The sequence below is a fragment of the Panulirus ornatus genome, chromosome 14, assembly GCF_036320965.1.
Source record: "Panulirus ornatus isolate Po-2019 chromosome 14, ASM3632096v1, whole genome shotgun sequence".
Classification (NCBI taxonomy): Eukaryota; Metazoa; Arthropoda; class Malacostraca; order Decapoda; family Palinuridae; genus Panulirus; species Panulirus ornatus.
Window position 1 is genome coordinate 35,819,715 of NC_092237.1, and position 11,119 is coordinate 35,830,833.

At 42.8% G+C, this 11,119-nt stretch overlaps 1 protein-coding gene across 1 annotated transcript in view; it reads left to right on the plus strand.

The window, feature by feature from the left end:
* The first annotated feature begins 2,974 nt into the window (after positions 1-2,974).
* Positions 2,975-11,119, plus strand: part of LOC139753525 (uncharacterized) — a 138,891-nt gene continuing 130,746 nt past the window's right edge. The window contains exon 1 of the mRNA XM_071670172.1: positions 2,975-3,036. The gene's annotated coding sequence lies outside the window, so the exon portion shown is untranslated. The remainder of the gene's footprint in view (positions 3,037-11,119) is intronic.

Consider the following 11,119-nt stretch of genomic DNA (forward strand, 5'->3'; position numbering starts at 1 on the left):
AAAAAAAAAAGGCCATACTCGTTCATACACAGTCTCTAGCTGTCATGGATAATGCACCGAAACCACAACTTCCTTTCCACATCTAGGCCCCACAGACCTTTTATGGTTTACCCCAGACGCTGGTTCAATCCAATGACAGCACGTCGACCCTAGTATACCACATCGTTCTAATTCACTCTATTCCTTGCAAGCCTTTCACACTTCAGTATGTTCTGTCCCCGATTGCTGAAAATCTTTTTCACTCCATTCTTCCACATTTAATTTGGTCTCCCAGTTCTCCTTGTTCCTTCCACCTCTGACACGTATAACCTCTTTGTCAATCTTTCCACACTTATTTTCTCCATGTTTCCAAAACATTTCAACACACCCTCTTCTGCTTTCTCGACCACACTCTTTTCATTACAACACATCTCTCTTATACCCATTCATTACTTACTCGACGAAACCACCTCACTCCACGTATTTTCCTCAAGCATTTCATTTCCAATACATCCACCCACCCCCGCAAAGCCCTATCTATAGCCCACGCCTCGCAACGATATAACATTATTGGAGCGCCTATTCCTTCAAACATACCCATTTTTGCTCTACGAGATAACGTTCTCGCCTTCTACACATTCTTCAACGAATAAGACCTTTGCCCCCCTCCCCACCCTGTGACTTACTTCCGCTTCCATGGCTCCATCCACTACTAAGTCCACTCCAAGATATCTAAATCACGCACTTCCTACTGTTTCTCCCCACTCATACCAACATCCCAATTAACTTGTCCCTCAACCCTACTAAACCTAATAACCATGCTCTTATTCACATTCACTCTCAACTTTCTCCTTCACACACTTTTCCAAACTTAGACACCAACATCTGCACTTTCTCATACGAATCAGGCACCAGGGCAGTATCATCAGCGAGCAACAACTGACTCCCTTCCCAGGCTCTCTCAACCCCAACTGACTGAATACTAGCCCCTCTCTCCAAAACTCTTCCTTTTACTTCCCTAACCACCCCATCATTAAAGAGATTAACAACCATGACGACATCACACACTCCTGACGGAGACCGACCTTCACCAGGAACTAATCACTTTCTTCTCTTCCTACTCGCACTCATGCATAACATCCTTGGTAAAAACTTTTCTCTCATTCTAGCAATTTACCTCCCACATCATATGCTCTGAAGACCTTCAATAAAGAATTTCTTTTAGCCCTATCATATGCCTTCTCCAGATCTATAAATGCTACTTACATATTGATCTGTTTTTCTAAGTATTTTTCACACACAATCTTCAGAGCAAACACCTGATCCACAGACCCTCTACCACTTCTGAAACCACACTGCTCTTCCCCAATCTGATGCTCTGTACATGCCTTCACCCTCTCAGTCTGTACCCTCTCATACAATTTTTCAGGAATATTCAAGAAACTTATGCCTTTGTATCTTGAACACGCACCTTTATTCCCTTTGTTTTTATACAATGGCACTATGCATGCATTCCAACAATTTTCAAGCACTTCATCGTAATCCATACATTTATTTAATATCCTTACCAACCAATCACCAATAACATCACCGTGATTTTTGGTAAATTCTACTGCAATATCATCCAAACCTAACCACGTGCATCATTTTATATTCCAGAAAGCTTTCACCATCTCTTCTCACTTAACCAAACCATTCTACCTGATCCTCTCACTTCGCACTCCAACCCGACCAAAGCACCCTATATCTGCCACTCAATCATCGAACACATTTAACAGACCTTCAAAATACTCACTCCATCTCCGTCTCACTTCATCAATACTTGTTATTACTTCCCTACTTGCCCTCTTCACCGGTGTTCCCATTTGTTCTCTTGTCTTACGCACGTTAGTTACCTCCTTCCAAAACATCTTTTTATCCTTCCTAAAATTCAACGATACTCTCTCACCCCAATTCTGATTAGACCTCTTTTTCATCCCTTGCGCTTTTCTCCTGAAGACCTGTCGCTTTCTTTTATGCATCCCCAGTCATTTGCAATCCTTCCTTGCAAAACTTCTCCAAACATCTCTTTTTTTCTCTTTCAATAACAACTTTACTTCTTCATCTTACCACTCACTACCCTTTCTAATCAGCTCATCTCCCATCTTTCTCATACCACGTACATCTTTTAAACAAGGCTTCACTGCTTCCCTTAATACATGCTATTCCTCACCCATCCCTCTCACGTCATTTGCTATCACCTTTTGCTATTCTACACTCATTCTTTGCTGGCGCCTCCTTACACATATGTGTGTGTAATAGGATGGACGTGTTGGTCGAGGAGAGATCTGATTTTGTACACTGATTTATCGCAAAACAAACATACACATGGTAGCCAGTATTGTCATGTTTGTGTAATCTGTATGATAGTTTAGTTTTATTGGCGTATAGATTTTACCTGATATACACAATGTTATAACTTGCTGGAAAGCATATAATGTATATTTTCAACATAGCTACTATATGGTGGAAGGGTACTACTTGTGGCACCTCGCTGGCTTACGAGTGATATGGGACGTGAGGCTATACGGAGAGGATAGATGTCAATTTTGAGTGTTCCTGTACTATTGTTTAGCTAATAAGGAGTAAATTATCATATTGTGAGAACAATGTACAGAATTAGTGCATAGAATAATCCGTGGTATATATCATGAGTGTAGCTGTAGGTTAATTATAGATATTGAATTGTTAAACTCATATGGGACATGTCCTAGTCCATAGCCGTTCCCGTAGAGGATTAAGCCAAGTGCAAAAGTTTACTATTTACGGTGGTCAAATAAGAACATACGGTAAATAAGTTTCAAATAATGACGCCACGAAAACGTATCGAATGTTGAAAAGTGATAAAGGGATTTAGTGCGGTAATTAACCAGTTAAACTGAAATGATCACCTTGGCAACCCAATGTGATTCCTTGTCATGCAGTACACAGGCAAGACTCAGTATCAGTATCTTATCTCGTTGAAGACAGTTGCTCAGACCGGAGAACACAGCATTCAATATTCACAAGGACATCCCGGTAAGCTAACACCTCGATCTGCTACAAAAGATGCATTTATAAAGTGTGCAAGGTTCGTCCCCCTGTGAAGGTAACGAGCCAATAATATGTCCACAAGAGACAATGATAACTTCAGTTCCAACGTGGCAGCTGTTTAGGTCAAGCAGCTGTTTGCCATCAGTCAGGGTCACAGCTGCAGAGTTTTGAGGCCGTGCTTGTGGCGGGCTTGATCCAGCAGGCACGGTACGACCTGCCGTTGCGTGAAACAAGAGCACGAACCGACCTCACGTGGAGGACGAGGGTCCACTGCTAGGCAACAAACACAGTCACGCCCAGAGACCCGGCTGCAGTCCAGCTACTCAAAAGCCGGATATCATGAAGTACAAAGCGATACTCACTTAAGTGAACTTTTAGCACCAGAGAACAAAAAGCACTTTGCAATTGTTTAGTTACTTTTAGCACTTTTACATATGATACTGTCAGTAGTCTTAGATGTTAAGATACCTCAGTGACTGCGTACACAAACACATTGTATTCAGTTATCAAATGTAAAAAGGCTTTTACGTAGCTCACAGGAAAGTAAGTAGTCAAAGCATACTTGGCTGTTTATTGGCCTAGTTGGGTCATTCATGGCTTAATAGTGGTATTTTACTTTACCCTGGCTATGAGCCCCCATGGTAATCTTACCTGAGCATCATCAACCATCAAATGATAATCTTTAGTAAGTACAACTAGAAATAACGTAGCTGCAGTTTCATGTACGCATTTTTTTCTTTTATCGTTTTTTTCGAAACCATGCAAGTAGTAGCTAGAGGCGTGGTTGCTGAATAGACTACTCACAATCTGTAGGCTACGTAAAGATGGGGGCGTGGATAACTTTGTTAGCTATTAACTGTGAGGTAACACCAGAAGCAAAAGTGTTTGTCGTCATGTTGGGTGTGGTGACGAGTGATAGAGGCAGCATGTGGTGGCAGTTGATTCGGCAATCTCTCACAACCATGTGGGAAGCCTCATTGGGAAGCTCAACACCGGGGCGATACAAAGTGGGGAGTAGGGGAGAGAAGATAGCTGCCCTCGGTATTTGTGTCCCGGAAACACTGGCCATAGTAAGGTACGCCATGGACAACTATGAGTAAGAACGAGATGATGGGAGTGTATTAGAGGAGAACGAGGGGGACGTAGATGAAGGGAGGATGATAAGACAGAAGGCTTGGGCAATGAGTGTATGGGCAGTGAGTGACAGTAGTGTAGGTCAGGGTGTGTGGAGTGATATGGGAACCAGAGAGAAATTAGCCAGAGGAACGGTTTTTATTAACAGATCTCTCGAAAAATAAGTTGGACATTTGTAGGTGGGTCGCACGGCTTTATATGGTATAGACGCGACTACAGCCTGGTAGATTGTGGAATATGATTGAGGTGCAGGTGGCGCCAGGAGTGTGGGTAAGGAATGGTACAATTGTCGGCCTGGTAGAGCTAGGGACAGGAAAGAGCACAGCTGGTGGTCGGTTATAACTGCTGTACTGACGAACCTCAAAAAATAGACCAGAAAGTAGAAAAGCGTTGGTAAACGTTCAGGCAATCATGAGGGATAATGAATGAGGGTCGTTGCCGGCTTTAGCATATCAGGATCGGAAAAACGGTCGCAGGCTGGAACTGCGACATTATCACGTGGGGGGTTGGGTGTAGCAAGGTGGACTCGTTAGTCGAGGAGAGATCTAATTGTGTACGTGAAGTTTTCAGAACAAACACACACACACGGAGTCAACAAAGAAGCAGATGGTAGCTATTATTATTGTATATGTCTGACCTGTATGATAATTTAGTATTATTAACGTATAGTTGTCATATGATATATTAGAATGTTATATCTTGCACGTAAGCATATAGTATAGAATATCACTAGAGCTACTGTATGGGGGAAGGCTACAAATTCTGGCAGCCACACGGAGTCACGAGTGATAGGGGACGTGAGGCCACGCGAGGGGCGGATATACCATTTATAGGTATTCTTGTAACATTTTTTATCTAGTAAGGAGCAAATTTCCATATTGCAAGAATCATGCAAGGAATTTGCGAGTACAACAATCCATGGCATGTATCATGAGTCAATTATAGAGATTAGATTGTTAAACTCATAAGGGAGATGTCCAAGTCCATAGCAGCATATGGGATTTAGCAAAGTGCAAAAGTTAAGTATCTCAGGTGCTCTAATATTAATACACATTGAGATTGTTTCAAATAATGACACCACGAAATGTATCGAGCGTGGAAAAGTGGCAAAGTGACATACGGAAGTAATCAACCAAGCAAACTGAAATCATCGCCTTGGCAACCCAATGTAATTCCCTGTCTTGTAGTGTACAAAGGAGACTCATTATCAGTGAGTATCTTATCTCCTTGATGGCACTTACCCAGACCGGAGAGCATAGCATTCAACATCCACAAGTACATCCCAGTAAGCTAACGCCTCGATCTTTTACAAAAGATGTCTTTATAAAGTGTGCAAGGTTCGTCCCCCTGTGAAGGTAAAGAGCCAATGATATGTCGACAAGAGACACTGATGATTTCAGCTCAAACAGGGCAAATGTTTAAGTCAAGCAGCTGTTTGGGTCGAGCACCCGTTTGGATTGAGCACGTGGATCGGTCAAGCACCTGTTTGCCATCAGTCATGGTTACAGCTGTAGACTGTTAGGGAAGTGCTTGCGGTGCGCTTGATTCAGTGCGCGCGGTACGATCCGCAATTGCGTGAAACAAGAGCACGAACCGACCTGACATGAAGGACGAGGGTCCATCGCTAGAGAACATACATACTCACGCCCAGAGACTCGGCTGCAGTCCAGCTACTCAAAATCTAGTAAAGAACATGTGTTATAAAGTGATACTCACTTAAGTGAACTTTTAGCATTAAAAAACAAGATGTTTTTTGTAAATGTGAATCAGAATGTTTTGTGTCTATTAGCATTTGTGTATGATGCATGCCAAATCATGTGTGATACTATGAGTAGGCTTAGTTGTTAAGATACTCAGTGACTGCGTACACAAACACATAGCATTCAGATATTAAATGTAAAAAGGCTTTTCTGTAGCCCAAAGGAAAGTGAGTAGTCAAAGTATACTTGGCTGTTTATTGGCCTAGTTGGGTCATTAATGACTTAATAAAGGTATTTTGCTTAAACCCTGGCTATGAGCCCCACATGGTAATCTTACCTGAGCATCATCAACCATCAAATAAAAATCTTTAGTAAGTACTACTAAAAATAACGTAGCTGCTGTCTCATGTACTTATTCTTTTCTTTTCTCTTTCTTTCGAAACCCTACAAGTAGTAGGGTTGTTGAGTAGACTACCCACAATCTGTAAGCTACGTAAAGATGGGGGCGTGGATAACTTTGTTAGCCATTTTCTGTGAGGTAACACCAGCAGCGATGTAGTCCGTCATGTAGTGGTGACGAGTGATAGAGGCAGCATGTGGAGTCAGTTGATTCGGCAATCGCTCACAACCATGTGGGAAGCCTCATTGGGAAGCTCAACACCGGGGCGATACAAGGTGGGGAGTAGGGGAGAGAAGATAGCTGCCCGCGGTATTTGTGTCCCGGAAACACTGGCCATAGTAAGGTACGCCATGGACAATTATGAGTAAGAACGAGATGATGGGAGTGTATTAGAGGAGAACGAAGGGGACGTAGATGAAGGGAGGATGATAAGACAGAAGGCTTGGGCAATGAGTGTGGAGGTAGTGAGTGACAGTAGTGTAGGACAGGATGTGTGGTGTAATATAGGAATGATTTACGGCAGTTGGCGTAGCAGGGAACCTCGTAGAAATTAGCGAGAAGAACGATAATTATTTATAGATCTCTTGAAAAATGAGTTGGACATTTGTACCTGGGTAGCAGGGCTTTATATGATATAGACGCGAGCACAGCCAGGTAGATTGTGGAATATGATTGAAGTGCAGATGACACCAGGAGTGTGGGTAAGGAATGGTTCAATTGTCTGCCTGGTGGAGCTAGGGACAGGAGAGAGCACACATGGTGGTCGGTCATAACTGCTGTACTGACGAACCTCAAAAAATAGACCAGAAAGTAGAAAAGCGTTGGTAAACGTTCAGGCAATCATGAGGGATAATGAATGAGGGTCGTTGCCGGCTTTAGCATATCAGGATCGGAAAAACGGTCGCAGGCTTGAACTGCGGCATTATCACGTGGGGGGGTTGGGTGTAGCAAGGTGGACTCGTTAGTCGAGGAGAGATCTAATTGTGTACGTGAAGTTTTCGCAGAACAAATACACACACGGAGTCAACAAAGAAGCAGATGGTAGCCATTATTATTGTATTTGTTTAACCTGTATGACAGTTTAGTAAGCTAACTCCTCGATTTGTTACAAAAGCTGTCTTTATGAAGTGTGCAAGATTCTTCTCCCCTGTGAAGGTAACGAGCCAATAATATGTCGACAAGAGGCACTGATAACTTCAGTTCCAACAGGGCAGATATTTAGTCAAGAAGTTGTTTGGGTCGATCACCCGTTTGGATCGCGCACGTGGTTGGGTACAGAATCTGTTTGCCATTAGTTAGAGTCCCAGCTGCAGAGTCTTAAGGACGTGCTTGTGGCGTGCTTGATCCAGCGGGCGCGGTGAGACCCGCTGTTGCGTGATTTTGGTCTCCCACTTCTCGTTTCCTCCACCTTTGACATATATATCCTCTTTGTCAATCTTTCATCGTTCATTCTCTCCATGTGAGAAAACCATTTCAAAACACCCTCTTCTGCATTCTCAACCACACTCTTTTTATTACCACACATCTCTCTTAATCTTTCATTACTTACTCGATCAAACCACCTCACACCACATATTCTCCTCATGCATCTCATTTCCAGCACATTCACTATTATTCCTTCAAACATACCGACTTGTGCTTTCCGAGATGACGTTCGCGTCTTCCACACATTCTTCAACGATCCCAGAACTTTCGCCCTCTCACCCACCCTATGACTCACTTCCGTTTCCATGCTTTCATGTGGTTCTCAGTGAACGTCGGTTTGCAGCAGGGGTGAGTATTGTCTCCATGGCTGTTTAATTTCTTTATGGATTGGGTTGTTAGGGAGGTGAATGCAAGTGTTTTGGAGAGAGGGGCAAGTATGCAGTCTGTTGTGGATGAGAGAGCTTGGGAAGTGAGTCAGCTGTTGTTCGCTGATGATACAGCGCTGGTGGCTGATTCGAGTGAGAAACTGCAGACGCTGGTGACTGAGTTTGGTATCGTGTGTGAAAGAAAAAAGCTAAGAGTAAATGTGAATAAGAGCAAGGTTATTAGGTTCAATAGGGTTGAGGGACAATTCAATTAGGAGGTAAGATTGAATGGAGAAAAACTGGAGGAAGCAAAGTGTTTTAGATATCTGTGAGTGGATTTAGCAGCGGATGGTACCATAAAAACTGGGGAGGGGGTAAAGGTTCTGGGAGCGTTGAAAAATGTCAGGAAAGCGAGAATATTATCTTGAAAAGCAAAAAAGGGTATGTTTGAAGGAATTGTGGTTCCAACAAAGTTATATTGTTGCGAGGCGTGGGCTATAGATAGACCCGTGTGGAGGACGGTAGATGTGCGGGAAATGACATGTTTGAGGATAATATGTGGTGTGAGGCGGTTTGACCGAGTAAGTAATGAAAGGGTAAGAGAGATGTGTGGTAATAGAAAGAGTGTGGTTCAGAAAGCAAAAGAGGGAGTTTTGAAATGGTTTGGTCATACAGAGAGAATGAGTGAGGAAAGATTGACCAGGAGGATATATGAGTCAGAGGTGGAGGGAACGAGGAGAAGTGGGGGACCAAAGTGGAAACGGAAGGATGGAGTGAAAAAGGTTTTGAGCGATCGGGGCCTGAACATTCTGGGGAAGAAAGTCGTACAAGGAATAGAGTGAACCGGAACGATGTGGTATATCGGGGTCGAGGTGCTATCAATGGATTGAACCAGGGCATGTGAAGCGTCTGGGGTAAACCATGGAGAGTTTTGTGGGGCCTGGATGTGGAAAGGTACCTGTGGATTTGGTGCATTATACATGACAGGTAGAGAGTGAGTGTGGACGGATGTGGCCTTTCTTGTCTACCCCTAATGCTTCCTCACGGACAAGCAAAGGGAAAGGGTTGTCATTTCATGTGTGGCGGGGTGGCAACGGAAATGAATAAGGGTAGAGAGTATGAATTATGTACATATGTATATATGCATATGTCTTTGGGTATGTATATGTATACGTAGAGATGCATTGGTATGTATATGTGCGTGTATAGACATGTATGCATATACATGTGTATGTGAGTGGGATGGGCCATCCTTTCGTCCGTTTCCTCGCTTTACCTCGCTAACGCTGGAGACAGCGACAAATTATGATATATGATTAATACAAAATATAATACATATATATATATATATATATATATATATATATATATATATATATATATATATATATATATATATATATATATATATATATATATATATATATATATTATTTATTAGGGAAAATGATTTGGTAAACAGAGAAGAGGTAGTAAAAGCTTTGCGGAAGATGAAAGCCCGAAAGGCAGCAGGTTTGGATGGTATTGCAGTGGAATTTAATAAAAAAGGGGGTGACTGTATTATTGATTGGTTGGTAAGGTTATTTAATGTATGTATGACTCATGGTGAGGTGCCTGAGGATTGGCGGAATGCGTGCACAGTGCCATTATACAAAGGCAAAGGGGATAAGAGTGAGTGCTCAAATTACAGAGGTATAAGTTTGTTGAGTATTCCTGGTAAATTATATGGGAGGGTATTGATTGAGAGGGTGAAGGCATGTACAGAGCATCAGATTGGGGAAGAGCAGTGTGGTTTCAGAAGTGGTAGAGGATGTGTGGATCAGGTGTTTGCTTTGAAGAATGTATGTGAGAAATACTTAGAAAAGCAAATGGATTTGTATGTAGCATTTATGGATCTGGAGAAGGCATATGATAGAGTTCATAGAGATGCTCTGTGGAAGGTATTAAGAATATATGGTGTGGGAGGCAAGTTGTTAGAAGCAGTGAAAAGTTTTTATCGAGGATGTAAGGCATGTGTACGTGTAGGAAGAGAGGAAAGTGATTGGTTCTCAGTGAATGTAGGTTTGCGGCGGGGGTGTGTGATGTCTCCATGGTTGTTTAATTTGTTTATGGATGGGGTTGTTAGGGAGGTAAATGCAAGAGTTTTGGAAAGAGGGGCAAGTATGAAGTCTGTTGGGGATGAGAGAGCTTGGGAAGTGAGTCAGTTGTTGTTCGCTGATGATACAGCGCTGGTGGCTGATTCATGTGAGAAACTGCAGAAGCTGGTGACTGAGTTTGGTAAAGTGTGTGAAAGAAGAAAGTTGAGAGTAAATGTGAATAAGAGCAAGGTAATTAGGTACAGTAGGGTTGAGGGTCAAGTCAATTGGGAGGTAAGTTTGAATGGAGAAAAAGTGGGGGAAGTAAAGTGCTTTAGATATCTGGGAGTGGATCTGGCAGCGGATGGAACCATGGAAGCGGAAGTGAATCATAGGGTGGGGGAGGGGGCGAAAATTCTGGGAGCCTTAAGGAATATTTGGAAGTCGAGAACATTATCTCGGAAAGCAAAAATGGGTATGTTTGAAGGAATAGTGGTTCCAACAATGTTGTATGATTGCGAGGCGTGGGCTATGGATAGAGATGTGCGCAGGAGGGTGGATGTGCTGGAAATGAGATGTTTGAGGACAATATGTGGTGTGAGGTGGTTTGATCGAGTAAGTAATGCAAGGGTGAGAGAGATGTGTGGAAATAAAAAGAGCGTGGTTGAGAGAGCAGAAGAGGGTGTTTTGAAATGGTTTGGTCACATGGAGAGAATGAGTGGGGAAAGATTGACCAAGAGGATATATGTGTCAGAGGTGGAGGCAACGAGGAGGAGTGGGAGACCAAATTAGAGGTGGAAAGATGGAGTGAAAAAGATTTTGAGTGATCGGGGCCTGAACATGTAGGAGGGTGAAAGGCATGCAAGGAATAGAGTGAATTGGAACGATGTGGTATACCAGGGTCGACGTGCTGTCAATGGATTGAACCAGGGCATGTGAAGTGTCTATGGTAAACCATGCAAAGTGTGT